Source organism: Scomber japonicus, chromosome 14 (assembly GCF_027409825.1).
Source record: "Scomber japonicus isolate fScoJap1 chromosome 14, fScoJap1.pri, whole genome shotgun sequence".
In the NCBI taxonomy this organism is placed as follows: Eukaryota; Metazoa; Chordata; class Actinopteri; order Scombriformes; family Scombridae; genus Scomber; species Scomber japonicus.
Genome location: NC_070591.1, coordinates 8,533,090 through 8,547,522, shown reverse-complemented (window position 1 = coordinate 8,547,522; position 14,433 = coordinate 8,533,090).

Genomic DNA, 14,433 nt, shown 5'->3' with positions numbered 1-14,433 from the left:
TGACATTTTATAGTCCAAACAACTATGACCAATAGTGACAATCAGCAAAGTAATTAAAATAATTGTTAGTTGCAGCCCTGATTTTATATTAATTCATCAAAAGAACAGTCAAGGGAGTAATAGTAAATATGTTGGTCTAATCAGCAATCTTAGATAAAATTCAGCAAGCTAAGTAAGGTTAATTAAATCCAAAGTATTTTGATTTGATTATGAAAACTTCAATATTGCAATATTTTTGTCAATTATGTTAATAATGACGATAAAAGGGGGCAGCTTTGAACCCAGACCTGTCATATGGTGGTAAATAGGTTGAGGCTGTTATATTGCTTTTCATCCACTGGATGGCAGGAAGCAGTTTAGGAAGCTCAGCTCAGAGCATCAAACCAGCAACAAATATTACGACCGATTGGGCCTGCGGGTTGATCTTCTGCTTAATAGAGTGAAACCAATGAGTAATATACCCTCATATTCTGCTGCATTCAAGGGAAACTGGGAATTTGCCTCTTTGCAAACCCCAGGCCAGAAAGCCATGAAATATCATGACTAATGACACAGTACATGGTGTGGGTGGACTTCCTTTCTCCCTCCAGGTCTGTTGAACTTTCTCTAAGTTTTTCTCTTTGACATTAAAGTGAAAATATTGTAAGTAAGGTTCATTTAGTATAGCACCTTTCACAGAGCAAAGGCACACAATGCTTCACAAGAGTAACATTATTAAAAATGAGACCATAAAAAGCAGTTAAGAAAGAGAACAAACAATAAAATAAAAGCAACAGAAAGATATTAAAACACACAAACTTACTAACACTAGACAGCAAAGGCCAGTTTGAATAAATGACTCTTCAGCTCAGTTTTAAAGGTGTCAACACAGACTGCAGCTCATATATCTACAGGAAGAGCACTTCTTTTGAGAGCATATTTTATGATCTGGTTATTATGTCGTAAGTCACACTGAAATTATTTGGATAAAATCAACACAAACCTAAATAAATCAACGGCTGCCTCCACTAGATGGCAGTACAAGACTGAGAAACAACATCACATGTCACAGGGTTTGATGACACGATGGCCCACACTGCCTGGACGTGTAAATATGATTGTCCGTGCATGTCTGTGTGTTTTAGTCTGTTTGCCTATTCTTCTGTCTATCTGGCACTCTAGGTATGCTTCTCTCTGCCAGTTTGTGTATTAAGGTTTCTCTCTCTCTGCCTTTCTGTTTGTCTTAGTGTTCTCACCTGTCTCACATTGTTTATCTACCTGTCCCTCCATCTCTCTTTCTAGTGAAGTAAAAAAACCACAACCCCAACACAAAAAAACAGGCATTTTTTTTCCTCCTTATTCCTGGCTCTTACATGGTATAAGATTTTGGGTTCTGCATTTTGAATGGAGGATGAAAAAGTACTTTGGGATGGGCAACGAAAGCCACTTATCTCGATTTAATTCCTTCCATTCATACAAACCCACTGTAGCCTACAATTAAAAATTTCTTCGGTATACCCTTTGATCATGTGAAGATATTCCAGTGCACAAAGGTATTGTCAATCATGTACATTGCCAAATATACTTTAAAAGCATGTATATGATTAGTGCCACCCTTTTGACATGTTGAATGTCTTTAAGAGTGATAAAAAGTTGACAAAGGAAGTTTTCTTGGCAACAAACCAGCGACAACAGCTTGGATATTCGGCAATTATGTGTTTTGATTAAGTGGAGCAACAGTTCAGAGGTGAGACAGTATTGCCTTGTGTGTGTTTGTGTGTGTGTGACACATTTTAAATCCAACTTGTAAAAACAAAAAAAAGCTATAATTTAATGTGACTGGAGGCTTATTGACAACATAACTCCAAATAATTGGCAAAGACAAGATTATAAGTCAGTTGGGAAGAAGTTGTCAGCGTTGGTGTATCACAAGGCATACACTTACTTTTGCTGTGAGAAGAAGACATTGCCATTCTGTGCTGGTCAGAGAAAAGCTGTTCTATCTAAATAAAAGGAAATAAAAACCTTGTCACAAATTGTGGGTGCATTAGGTGGACCCAAATGCAGAGACTGGAGGCTGATAGAGGTTGAAAAAAGTACTTTAATCTGGGTTGAGAGGGCAAAACAAAAAGTGGCAGAGAAGCACAAAAGGTAGCAGGACAAGACTTGAACAAAGCAGGGTAAACGGAACCAAAACAGGATGAAAATTAACAGAAGCAAATCAACACAGAGGATCCAACAGAGACTGAACCGAAAGCCAAAACCTATATGCACAAGGAGTGATTACAAACAGGACACAGGTGAAACGTGAGGAAATCAACTAAGGCAGGAAAACACAGGAAGTGAAAAACAAACCACACACACACGGGGGAAATCTTTCAAAATAAGACAAGTAACGGAATAACGGAAACTACAGACAGGATGTGACAAACCTACTTTAAGGTGTATATTTTGGATCTACACAGAGATAAGGTGTGTGTAATACCAAGGTATATCTCTGTGGTCCTGAGGTTAACTGCTTTGACCTAAAACCCCACTCCACTGAGTGTTACTTCCAATTTGACAGTTAATGTTCTTTAAACGGAAAATGGGGTTAATAGTCTGGCATAATCCATTAGCGATGTGTCACGATGGTAGTGGTGTTATAGCCTAACCTGTCCACTTACTACAGCATTAAGTATATAAACTAGGTTACATGTCAGGAACAGAGATCTGTAGGTGAAGTTAGATGATTGCTTCTTTATTGATGGAACATTTATTAAGAAGTGATATCTTGCTTTATTTTATAGTAAATCTCTGTAAATGTTCCTACTCATTGGCCTGTGAGAGTGCAAAAGCATGCATTGCTCACTCTGTTAAAATCTGATTAATAAATGTCAAGCACAGAGGTGCACAGACTGCTATTTGGATTAATGTATGTGCAGAAGCGCAACGTGCAAAAGGGCTGACTGATATATAGAATATAGATCAGCGGGTGTGGTGAGTATTAAATACTCTATTAGCCAATTTCATCACTGCCCTCATAGTTCTGAGACAGCTGTGCCTAATTGATTCATTTAATTTTATTACATTATACATAAATAACACAATTCTTTCTAATCAATATTTCAATGTACATTTCTTTGCAGATGATACTATTTTATATGTGCCAGTATTATCCCTCAGGCACGTGCTAATGTTGTCAGAACTGGTTTCACATTTCATGCACCTTTTTAAATGGAATAAAACTTAAGTCTTACAATCCTCTTAGACATTTTAAAACCTTATTCATCTGACATTTTTGTTATAATTCTTGTAAGTGTTTTTATTAATTCCGTTTTTATTATTCGGAGTTGTGTTGTTTCTGTCTGCTGATTGTGTTCCTGTCTTACGAGTGTAGTTTTGCTCTCAGGTCTTTCTTGGAAAACATCTTAATCTCAATGAGAGTGCCTGACTAAATAAAGATTAAATAATAAAATAACAACAGCTCAACAGATGGAAAGATTTGCTTCAGGAAATGACTAGACAGCCAAGACATGAACACTCATCACAACGAGTCTGAGGCCTAAGACAGATGGAGTATTTTTTTTCAGTTAGTCACTATATTACCTATCAAAATAAAGCGGTTTATATAATTGGACTGGTGCTATTTCAGCAATAATTTACCTAGGGATGCCTTGTTTGGTTATTTCGGCTTCAATACACCAATACCTATTAACTGGTAACTATCTGGTTCATTTTTAAATAAAGTTGAGATGTAGCTTTCGTTTGTTAGAGCTGTCCAGCAGTCAGTGGTCAGAGCTGCTTCACCTTAAAATGTTTTTAATGAGTTTAGTCATAGTAGCTTTCGATGACATAACATACTTGGCGTTGAGTTATGTTGCTGTTGTCAGAATGACAAATGAGAGACCCCTAACAGCTTGTTCCCTCTGAATGATGTATATGTTATTATATGACATCATTAGATTATTAATGTTGAAGCATTAGTGTGTAAGCAGCATGTTACTATTGTAGCTGCTCGAAGTGGAGCTAGTTTGAACTGTTTTATGTAGTTAGACCATAAATCAGCATAAAAAAGCTGTTAGCAGGTGTCCTTACTCCTTGCAAGAGACAAAGGGGTTGTTTTCCTTTTCACCTGAAGACAGACAACTGAACTATTTTAGTGACGTAAGTTCAGTAATGTGTAATGTTATGGCCAATGAACCATAGTTGTATGACCAACATTTTTTAAATTTTTTACCTTTCTTATCTGCTGCTGTACCGAAATTGTACCGAACCATGACCCAAACACCAAGGTTCATACCAACCTGTGGATTTTGTGTACCATTATGTAATGATGATGCAAAATGATGATGGTGATTTTTAAGTATGGGAAATCTCACTTTACTACTCACTATTGATCTATCTATCTTTAGCACCTATTATAGGGAGCAATGAATAAGTATCAGACACAGAGAGAGGATGAATGCAGATCTTCACAGTGTAGAATATGGCAGTATGAGCCTTCACTAGTCTGAACTGACTTTATCTATTAGAAATACAGCTAACTGTCAAGAAAAAGAACAACCAAAGTAAATGAAGGATTTTATTGGGTCTGCACGCAGTTCTTGTTTGAATGATATATGTAAGGTCATAACATTGGAATATGCCTTGAGATTTTTACAACTGAAAAGAAATTTGAACTTTCTGATTCTTATTATCTTGGTCTCTATGTTTTGGCTGTGGTGCAAATACAAAAACAGGTCTTAGGTATTGTTTTTACACTTGAAGCTATATAGCTATAACTCAGGCTCTTTGTAGGGCTGGAAGCTGTCAAAGGACTAATGTAAAACTCCTGATTCTTAATTTGTTTGTGGTTTGGGGGGAAATATAACACAGAGATGCATATTTTTGTTAAATGTACCATTTTCTCAAGAAGTGTTAATGTTCCCACAGCTGTTGAATAAACCCAGAGTGGAGCACTGGAGGGGAGGTGGGTGTGATATTTCACCCGTGCAAGATGCTCTGAGATAAACTCTGAATGCTTAGATGATTAGAGGGAGCAGGAACCTCCAGCTGGCTGAAAGATGTCTGGTGAAGAACTCACATTCCAGTGGTTGGGATCTGAAAAGACCAGACAGAAATATGTCTAACATATGTTGAATGAAAACTCACAGTTTGAGGCATTTGATGATAAATTAAAGTGATGTACATGATGGTCAGATACGTCCGGAACTGATAATCCCATGAATATGGAAAGTTCATAACAGACAGAGAAAGTAAAAGGAGAGAGAGAAAAAAAAAGAAAAAGGAAAGACAGCAGATGGATCCTAAACCAGAACAAGCCTTCAGGCCGAGCATAGCCAGAGATGTTCAGAATTAAATCTATTTCAATGAGTTTTGTAAAAGAGCTTTGTTGTGAGACATCATCAGGAGAATGAAAGTGTCCTTACCAGAGACACAAAGAAAATCAATTTCCTCCTGTGATAGTCTTTGTAAATGTGACTTTGTGACCAAAGAGGATAGTTATTAGTAAAGATAGGAAAATGTGTGGATGTCTTTATGAGTACTGAATGTTCAAAGTGTAGTACAATAAAGACCAAAAGATTGAAGTTATGTATTTTTCTAACACATCATCACCAAAGATGAAATGTGTCACAGTTTCCAGACCACAGACAGGTCGAATTACAGATTCAGCCTCAGAGCAGTTTCCATGAAGCCAGGAGAAATCCAAGGCAAAAAAGACATCTTGCTGAAAGACACTCCAGTAGAGTATACTCATCCCGTTAGCAGGAGGAAATTGTGGGTGACAGGCAACTCAGTGAACAGAGAAAGACTACTGATCACCTGGAGACCATCATCATCAAAAGCAGTCAGCATGCTGTAGTGTCTTTTGAGCAAAACTTTGAGTAATCTTTTCCAAAAATATTATTCTGCTGTTTCTGACCTCTCACTTCTCTATGTTAGAAGACAGCATCACTGAATTATGACTACAGCATTCACATTTTGCCTGGAGTTGATGTATTCATATCCCATATACACTTGGTAGGGCTGTCACTTTTTATTCAAAATTCAAACTTTTATCCAAAAGTGGAGAAAAATGAAATATTCAAACTGAAATGACCTGTTTGAATAAAGTCTTAATATACAGACAGCAGCTTGACATATTGTTCTTTGACCTGACAGTGAACTAAGCTAATGAATTAAAATGTAGAAGAAAGTAAAGCCATGCTGATCAGATAATCACAACACTGAAGCGTCTGAGAAAAAGTGTGTGGAAGTGTTTTGCAGGCAACACTGTAAATAGCATTCACATTAATTAGAGGTCTAATGTTGAAAGCTTTAATGTTTAATATATAAGTGCTAAAGGAAAGCAGTGTATGTTGCTAACAAATCTGTAAACACAGGGCTAGTGTTTCAACTATAGACTGTATAAAAGAAATGGACGTAACATCCGTGACGTCACCCATTGGTTTGTGGACTGCTGCTCAGAAGCCAATAGTTTCGAATCTAGACAACGGCATCTTGAAAATTTCAGGTGCATGCTGGGAAAAATAAAAACACAGATTCTACTTATATGGGCATGAGGCAGGACCATGGGCGGAGCGGGGCAGGTTGCTATGGTTGTGAGGGCTGGATCTCGAGGACATTGGTCAATCAACCTGTCAATCAGGACGTAGCCACGCCCTAATGCATACCCTGCTTTATCATCAAATATAAAATCAGGGAGGCCAAAATTTCACAAATGAACATCATACTGCATTGAAGAAGGCTTTAAACTAGCGATTGAGACCATAAACACATTTAGAAAACGTTTACCGAGGTTAGAAATCAAGTGAGAAGTTGGTGAATTCTCCATTGACTTGTATAGAGAGAGAAGTCATTTTGACACCAAAACGGTCGGCCCCTGGTGGCCTTTTGATAGAATGCAGTTCTAAGTTACTTCCGCGTTGGCCTCATTTCAGAGGACCAGAACTCCCCGCATGGTTTCAACTGGGTGTTGCTTTAGTTTGACATGGGATATCAGATACTTTCCAATCATACATTAATTCAAGTATTGCTTTTTTATTTTTTGCATTTGTGCATCCATCCTCCTATTAGTCTTGGGTGCATGTAGTGTATATCCTTATCTACATAGCAGCATTGTTGAAGGTGCTGGTTCCACTTTGAACTAGACTGACTATTCAACTTTTGCATAGATTGCCCCTCACAGAGCACACTGTAGTCGATGTTATTTGTTTGTATTCCAGGTGAGACAGTGAACAAAGTGGCCTTTTGTTAGACTTGTGTGCAATAACTCAACTCTGACTGCACAGCGTGGAGTACTGACTGTGGCACAGTTTGATAGTCGAAGGAGACAGAAGAAAGAAGCAGACAGGAAGAAAAAGAAAAAAAAACATCCCATCCTGCTTCTCTTCCCCTTGGTGAGTTTTCTCTTGGTGATGATTCTCTGAAGTGAAATATTTGACCTTTTTTATGAAAGGGAATTCAAAACACAAACGTCCCTTTGGACAGCTCCAGGTGAGAGATGATTATTTAGTATAACTCCCCAAATGATAAGAGTCCTAGTATATTTTAATTAGCCTGGATTCTGGATCCTTGTAATATGAGAGCACTGATGTGTTTTAATTTACCTACATTTACCAAGCTTGGGTCCCTGATGGAGAGGAGGTAATGACATTAAATCCCAGGAAGCACAGCAACAACATTTACCTGGTTTGGTAATAACAAAATGAAGTTTGTTTTGTTTGGCCCTAGATTTGAAAGAAAAACAAGGTTGGACTGCATTGCATTTTGAGGTTTGGTTTGTTAATGTTCAAATTGTCTCATTTGAAAGAAAGCAGATAGACTGACAAAGTGTTAATTGGATGATTCTGTCAACTGAATTCATTCAGACAGTTCCTCTTTTTTTAATGTGCTTTCCAAGCTCCACTAATTACTGGCTAACATGTCAGCATCCACCCTCGGTACCTATAAAACTTTTATTTGGTTTTATGCTGTTTCAAATTACAAACCGCATCCCAGTTCACCCGAAAGAAGATGGAAATTTACATTTTCTTGTGAAGTAAAGGAGAGTTTGAATAGACTTTAGACATGTGGGTGTAAAAGTGTCCTGTCTGTGCCTGAGTCCCACACTACCAAACTAAATGTATTCAGTTAGATTCCCGACATGACAAGTGCATTAAGAGTTTTAATGTGTCTGGTGTCGAGACAAAGAGAATGTGTTTACTCAGTTTGGAAGCAAGATGCTAAAAACATTATAAACATTTCACAAGTTCATCAAAAGCTTTTTGTCAGCCACTTTTGTTCACTTGCTTTTGTACCTTCATCTCTGCGGTTCTTTTTAAATTCAAAGACACAAAAAGATCAAAAATGCCAGTGCACATAAAGTTGACATATTCCATATTCAGCTTAACTGATGATAAAATGTATTTATGTTTATTAAACTAACAACAAATAAAGATGGCTTGCCTGTGGCTGATCCATGAAGACTGAACTTTTTTTTTGTTTTTGTTGGATTTGACTCAATTAATCAGCAGACACAATCTGTGGACTTCTTTGGCGTTTTCTGGGGTAATCCAAAATGAAAATCTGCTCAAGTCTGCTTGTAACATGATAGATACTATTCATTTAAAATAACACAGATTGTTTTCAGTGAAGTAGAGCTTATACACATTATTCTGGGAATGATAACAAAACACAAACTCTTCCTGTCTTTGTTCATATTGCTCTGTTAGCTACTATGACTCACAAATAGTCACATGCAGTTTTATATGACCAGTGTGGCCAGCTACTTACACTAAGTCAAGTTTGATTGGCTGAACTTTTCCAAATGTCTCTGAGCACATAGGAAGAGGAAAGATTAATAATTAATACAGGAACTCAGGAATAAAAATGGGGAAATGGGTCTTAACAATTTGAGTTTTACAAGCAGCATCTTTATTGGTGGAAGATAATAGTTAAAATGTATTTATATAGCACTTTTCACAGATAAATACCACAAAGTGCTTCACAAGAGAGAATATAAAAAGTTTTCACATGGATGCAGGGAGATTTGCAGGGCCTGCTTATCAGTTTTCCAACTTTGTGTGTCGATTGTGTTGCAAACCGGCTCAGAGTCTGCATCAAAAAAGGGAATCAAACATGATAAAGCGTCTAAAATAACATTTATTATCAACTTAAAATACAGAAATGTTAGTCAGCAAAGTCAGTAATGGACGTAATGTGTGGATGAGTGAAATGTGTGATGTGATGTGTGCAAACAAATAAAACCCTAATCCAGCCAGATAGATTAGGGTGGAGGCCTGGAAGAAAGAGAAGAGGGAGATTGATTAGCAGAGCATCAATTTAAATAGGCTGAAGCCTAAACCACCCGGGTGCAGGTAGTTTCCTGATGTTCTCTCTAGTCTCGCCCACTGGTTCCTGCATGAGGAAGCCCAAGCACAAAGGAAGATAGGGATGTCACAATTGGGTTTGGACGATTGGTATCATGTGAGATGCAAATCATGGCAATAACAATAGTAATAATGCATTATTTATTTATTTAGTCTAGGAATAAAATTCATAAAATGCTTCACAAGAATACAATTAAAATTGACAGAACAATTAAAAACATGCAAACATTAAAAAACAAAGGCAAGAAAAAACAATACAAATCAAACTAAAATATAGACCATAAAAATATAAAAGCAAAAACACAGACAAACAGTAACACTAGTAATAATGAAGGTGATTAGAAAAAACCATCAGCCATTCTCTATTCAAGGAGGGTTACGATACTAATTCTCTCTCACTATTCAGTAAGTCAGATCATGCTGCCATTTTCTTCATACTGACACATAAACAGGATGGTGCAGGAAGCTGTGGTAACGAGAGAGATCAGATGTTGGACTACACTACAGGATATGCTGAGTGACGCTGACCAGGATGTGTTTGAGTGCAGCTCTGAAAACATTAGTGAATCGGTGGAAGTAGTGACGGCGTGCTGCTGCTGCCGCTGCCGCTGCTTCCTACAGACCGAGACGTGTGGTGGAAGTTGCCAAGAGGCTCTATTCTAATTGTAATTAATATTATTGCACACTAACCTTTTGGCACATCTCCCAAGAGTATGCCACCTCCGCATCTCACTGCACATACTCGGTACAAATAAATCTTATGAATGTTCGGTTTTCTCTTTTAAAACATGCAGACATAAAGTACACAATCAGACCACAACAGGACTTTCACTCCCATAAACTCTCACAAGGGGGTCAGTGTGTGACCTGTGGATAATGGGGTCGTGACCTCTCCAAGCCCCTGTGGGCAACTCATCACTGGGCTCTGAACTAAGTAGACCTGACACCGGGTATTTTCTCTCTCTCTCTCTCACTCTCTCTGTCCCACCCACACAAATTATCTTTATACTTATAATTCACAGTAATCACACACACACAGATGCACACACACATTCATACATATGACAGGTGACGCATGAGCAAACACATTCATAGATATTAACTACATATTAACTGAATCCTACACACACACACACACACACACTACGGACATATGGAGTACATACAGTCCATATATGAGCAGTCTACTGGGGACAAGGTGTGTGTTTGTTTATGTGTGTGTGTTTGTGTGTGTGTGTGTATATCAGTGCTGCCTGATGCGTATGATTGGACAGAGAAGGGCAAATCAATGTTTACCCTCCTCTAAGAGAAGATCATACAACTGGATTAGTATCTGGAGGCTGTCTTATCCAATCATTGCACAAAACTGATGTGGGTCACTTTGTTTGTGGTTTTGAAATAACTTAAAATCACCTGAACCTTGAAAATATGAATATATTGTTTGTTAAATCTATCTGTGTAGTGGATTAATAACCACACTGATATACTGAGAAACTCCTCTACTGTCTTTTCTTATCACTTTAATAAAGTGTCAGTTTGTGACATTTTCACTGCATGTTTTCCAACAATGAAGTAGAAATTAATGAAGTAGAAATTATGTAGATTGTCATTGATCATTTAAAAAGTTAGGAATGAAAACTTTGTAAAGGCTGTTTTGATGAAAAAAGGGTTGTTTATTTTATATGTAAGTTAAGAGATGTGCCTAAAAATGTTGTTTTTTCACAGGTTGGTTGTTTTTTGTTTTTTTGTTTTTTTTTAAAGTTCAGTCATCCTTATTAAAGGTGACAGTTACAGTGACATTAGACTTCAGATTCAGGAAACAGCCTGCATTTTGTTGAAAATGCCTTTCACACTTGTCTGTTCAACTGTAGACTTTCAGTCAGTATGAAAAGCAAAAACAATCAAATCAAATCAAAAGTCAAATTATGGTGTTATATTTATATTCTTGATGTCATCTCAATCTTTCACATGTATTTCTGTAACCTTACTGTAGCACTCAAAGCACAGATAAAAGTTTCTGCAGGAGATGAACATATTTGTCTCCAGCATCGCCTTTGACATACTGTATATACATTTTAGGTGAAAGTTGAACCAAAAAGGACATATTCATCATTGAATGAATGCATTTTCTGTGTTTATTCTGTGTTTTCTGAATCAATGTTAATGTCTGGCAGCAGCAGTCATTTTGCTGGACAGGGTTGAAAAAATGCCATCATAATCTCTTATTACCCTTCATTTTAATATCATGTTTTAATGATAATAAGCCATATTTAATAACTTTTGTTTTAATTTTTTCATTTTCATTGGTAATAATTGGCACAGCTGCACCCCTCTGTGAGCTGAAGTGGTCACAGACTCATCTCTGAATCATCCAGTCCATAGCTCTTCCACACATGGCTGTCAGCACCCAGATAGTGAGATGCGTTAAGTATGGTGTCGCGGTCTGTGATGATGCCCACATTCTCCTAAACTTGAAGCAGTTTGCGCGTCTGCCTGTTGAGTGCGATGCCACAGAACTTGCCATCATCTTCTTGCAACCTCCACTGCATCAGTCCCTCTTTTCGCATCTCATTTATCAACTCCGCCACAGTTATTGGGCTTTTTAAAGACACTCAGCTACCATGACATTTTGCTAAAGCCAGCTAAACAATGTCATGCACGTGAAACTAAAGACAAGACAAGACAAGACCACCAACTGGACAGGGGTGTCAATAACTTGAAGTCACGGTATGTCACCCTCAGTGTAATCTGTCAGAATGATTGGTGGCCTTCAGTTTTGTCATTGTTTAAAGTCAATGATGGAAAATATTTGGTTACCTGTGGGCAGCAGTAAACATGGTGGTAGTAGGGTTTTCAGCAGGTGTGTGATTTACAAGACACACACACACACACACACACACACACACACACACACACACACACACACACACACACACACACACACACACACACAGGCACTACAGGCATAGCAGGGCAGAAAGAGAGAGAGAGGGGACCAAAGGAAGATCAAGTATAGGCAGCTGCATTGATTTTCTTTCTGAAATTAGCGCAGAATTTGCGTCAGATCTGTCTTGCGTATCCATGTAGCCACATCTCTGACTCCGATATCAGTTTTCTGATATCTATCGGTTAATCTTTACACCCTGACTTCTACCTCAGAATATACAGAAAAGCGCTTATCTGTCTTCTCCCACCCCTGATAAAAGGGGACAGATGTGACAGAAAAACAAAAGGTGGCAGACGGGGAGCTGCTGCTGAAAGATTTGCTAAAGAGTGGGAGAGAGAGAGAGAGAAAGAAAGAGGGGAGTGTGAGTATGAGAGATAGGAGAAGAAAGAAGAGAGTTGTTGTAGAAATCCTCTTGATGTTTGATATGGATGTGTTGTGATGTTCCACATTGTAAAACCTCACCTAGGCACAACATCTTCCCTGGGGCTTCACACGTCTGGTCTCCTCTGTCGGTCTGTTGATCTATTTCTGTTCATCCGCCTGTCTTCTTGTCTGTGTGGTTATTGTTTCTGCAAGGTGAGATTAACAAAGTCAGAAATCTCAGCGTGTGGCCAGAGTGTTGCCTGATTTGTGGGGAATTGATCAATAACCTCATCAAAGCATTGTTATTTTTTGCCACAGTGCGGTAGAAATTTAATCGTGATCAAGCTCTGTTGACACGTCATTGATTTACTATCAGATGAAGACTGCGTATAGATCAATATTTTATTATATAATCAAAAACTCTACTTGTTTAGACTGTATCTTTGTCTTTTAGGGCAAGTAAGTCAAAAGTGATGAAGCTTTTTTTTTTGTCATATGTGGTTTGTAGCTTTTTGTAAAACTGGGCTATACACACTTAGACATAATTTAGATCCAACAACATGATGGTATTCCTCAACATGGTGTTAGTATTAAGAATCCTCCAGAGAAATATAAATATTATAGAGAATATAAGCGTAATGCTGATGCTGCCCCTCTTTTATTTAGTTTTGCTAACAGTCAAACTCCTTTACACAGTACAGAAACTCTCCCTGTCAGCAGGTTAAAGACAATACAATATAGAAATTAAGACAAAAAGAGAAGGGAATAAAAAATAATAATAAATGGGAGGAGCTTTATTCTGGTGGTAAGACCTTTACAAAGTGGACATTAAATCAGATCTGTAAAGTAGGGCTGGGCAATTAATCGAAAAGTAATCGAAACCGACATTTAGAAACCAATCGACTTAATCTTGCTCATGTCAATTAATCGTGGTGTTCACTGTTGCCATGACAGCGAAGGTTGCATATCTTTAAGGAATTTGAAAACTTGTGTCCAGTGATCATTTTAACCCAAACCATGATCTTTACATAGTTCTAATTAAGTAAACTAGTCCAGCCCTACTGTAAAGTCAGGTGTACACTATGTGATTTTTGGGCTGTCCCAGACAAATGATGACAAATGTGAGAGACACGTGACTCCAAAATGGTGGTCCTACATTACATGTGAGAGAGGTTCAAATATCACAACAAAGATGGCCTCGGACGAAATTCTGACAGTTTTAGGACTTCACGATAACCATCTCACAATGTGATTACCAACCAACCAGCAGGAACACAACACTGGTGCTGAACACAATGACAGAGGTAAAATGAGCTAAACAATGTTTGAGAATTAAACAAAGAAGACAATCCTCTCACTGCTGTCTTACCATCACACCAAGAAGGAGCTTAGCTTCATTGTTTACCCCTATAGTTGTTCAGATGGATGACACATGCTGATGACGTATATATGTGTATATATGTGTGTGTATATATATATAGACTTGCGTTGTAGCCTATGATTCAGTTCATGTGATCATTGTACAGTCAACATATGCCAGGTTGTATGTTGCACACAAGTTTATCAGGCTAATGTTGCACCGTGTGTGCTGCAGTAAACTTATAAGATTGCTGTAATCTTACAGTTTGTAGGCGCCATAACATGATGATCGAATGTTGCTCAGATCTGGTCAAAGTGTTCAAAATATAAATCTCTTTTTGATGTTTGTTAGCTGGGTGCCTGCTCACAGATCGTCATCTCCTATCTTTTCCTGAGACTACTGAAGACAAACAACCATGATGTTTGCCCTCA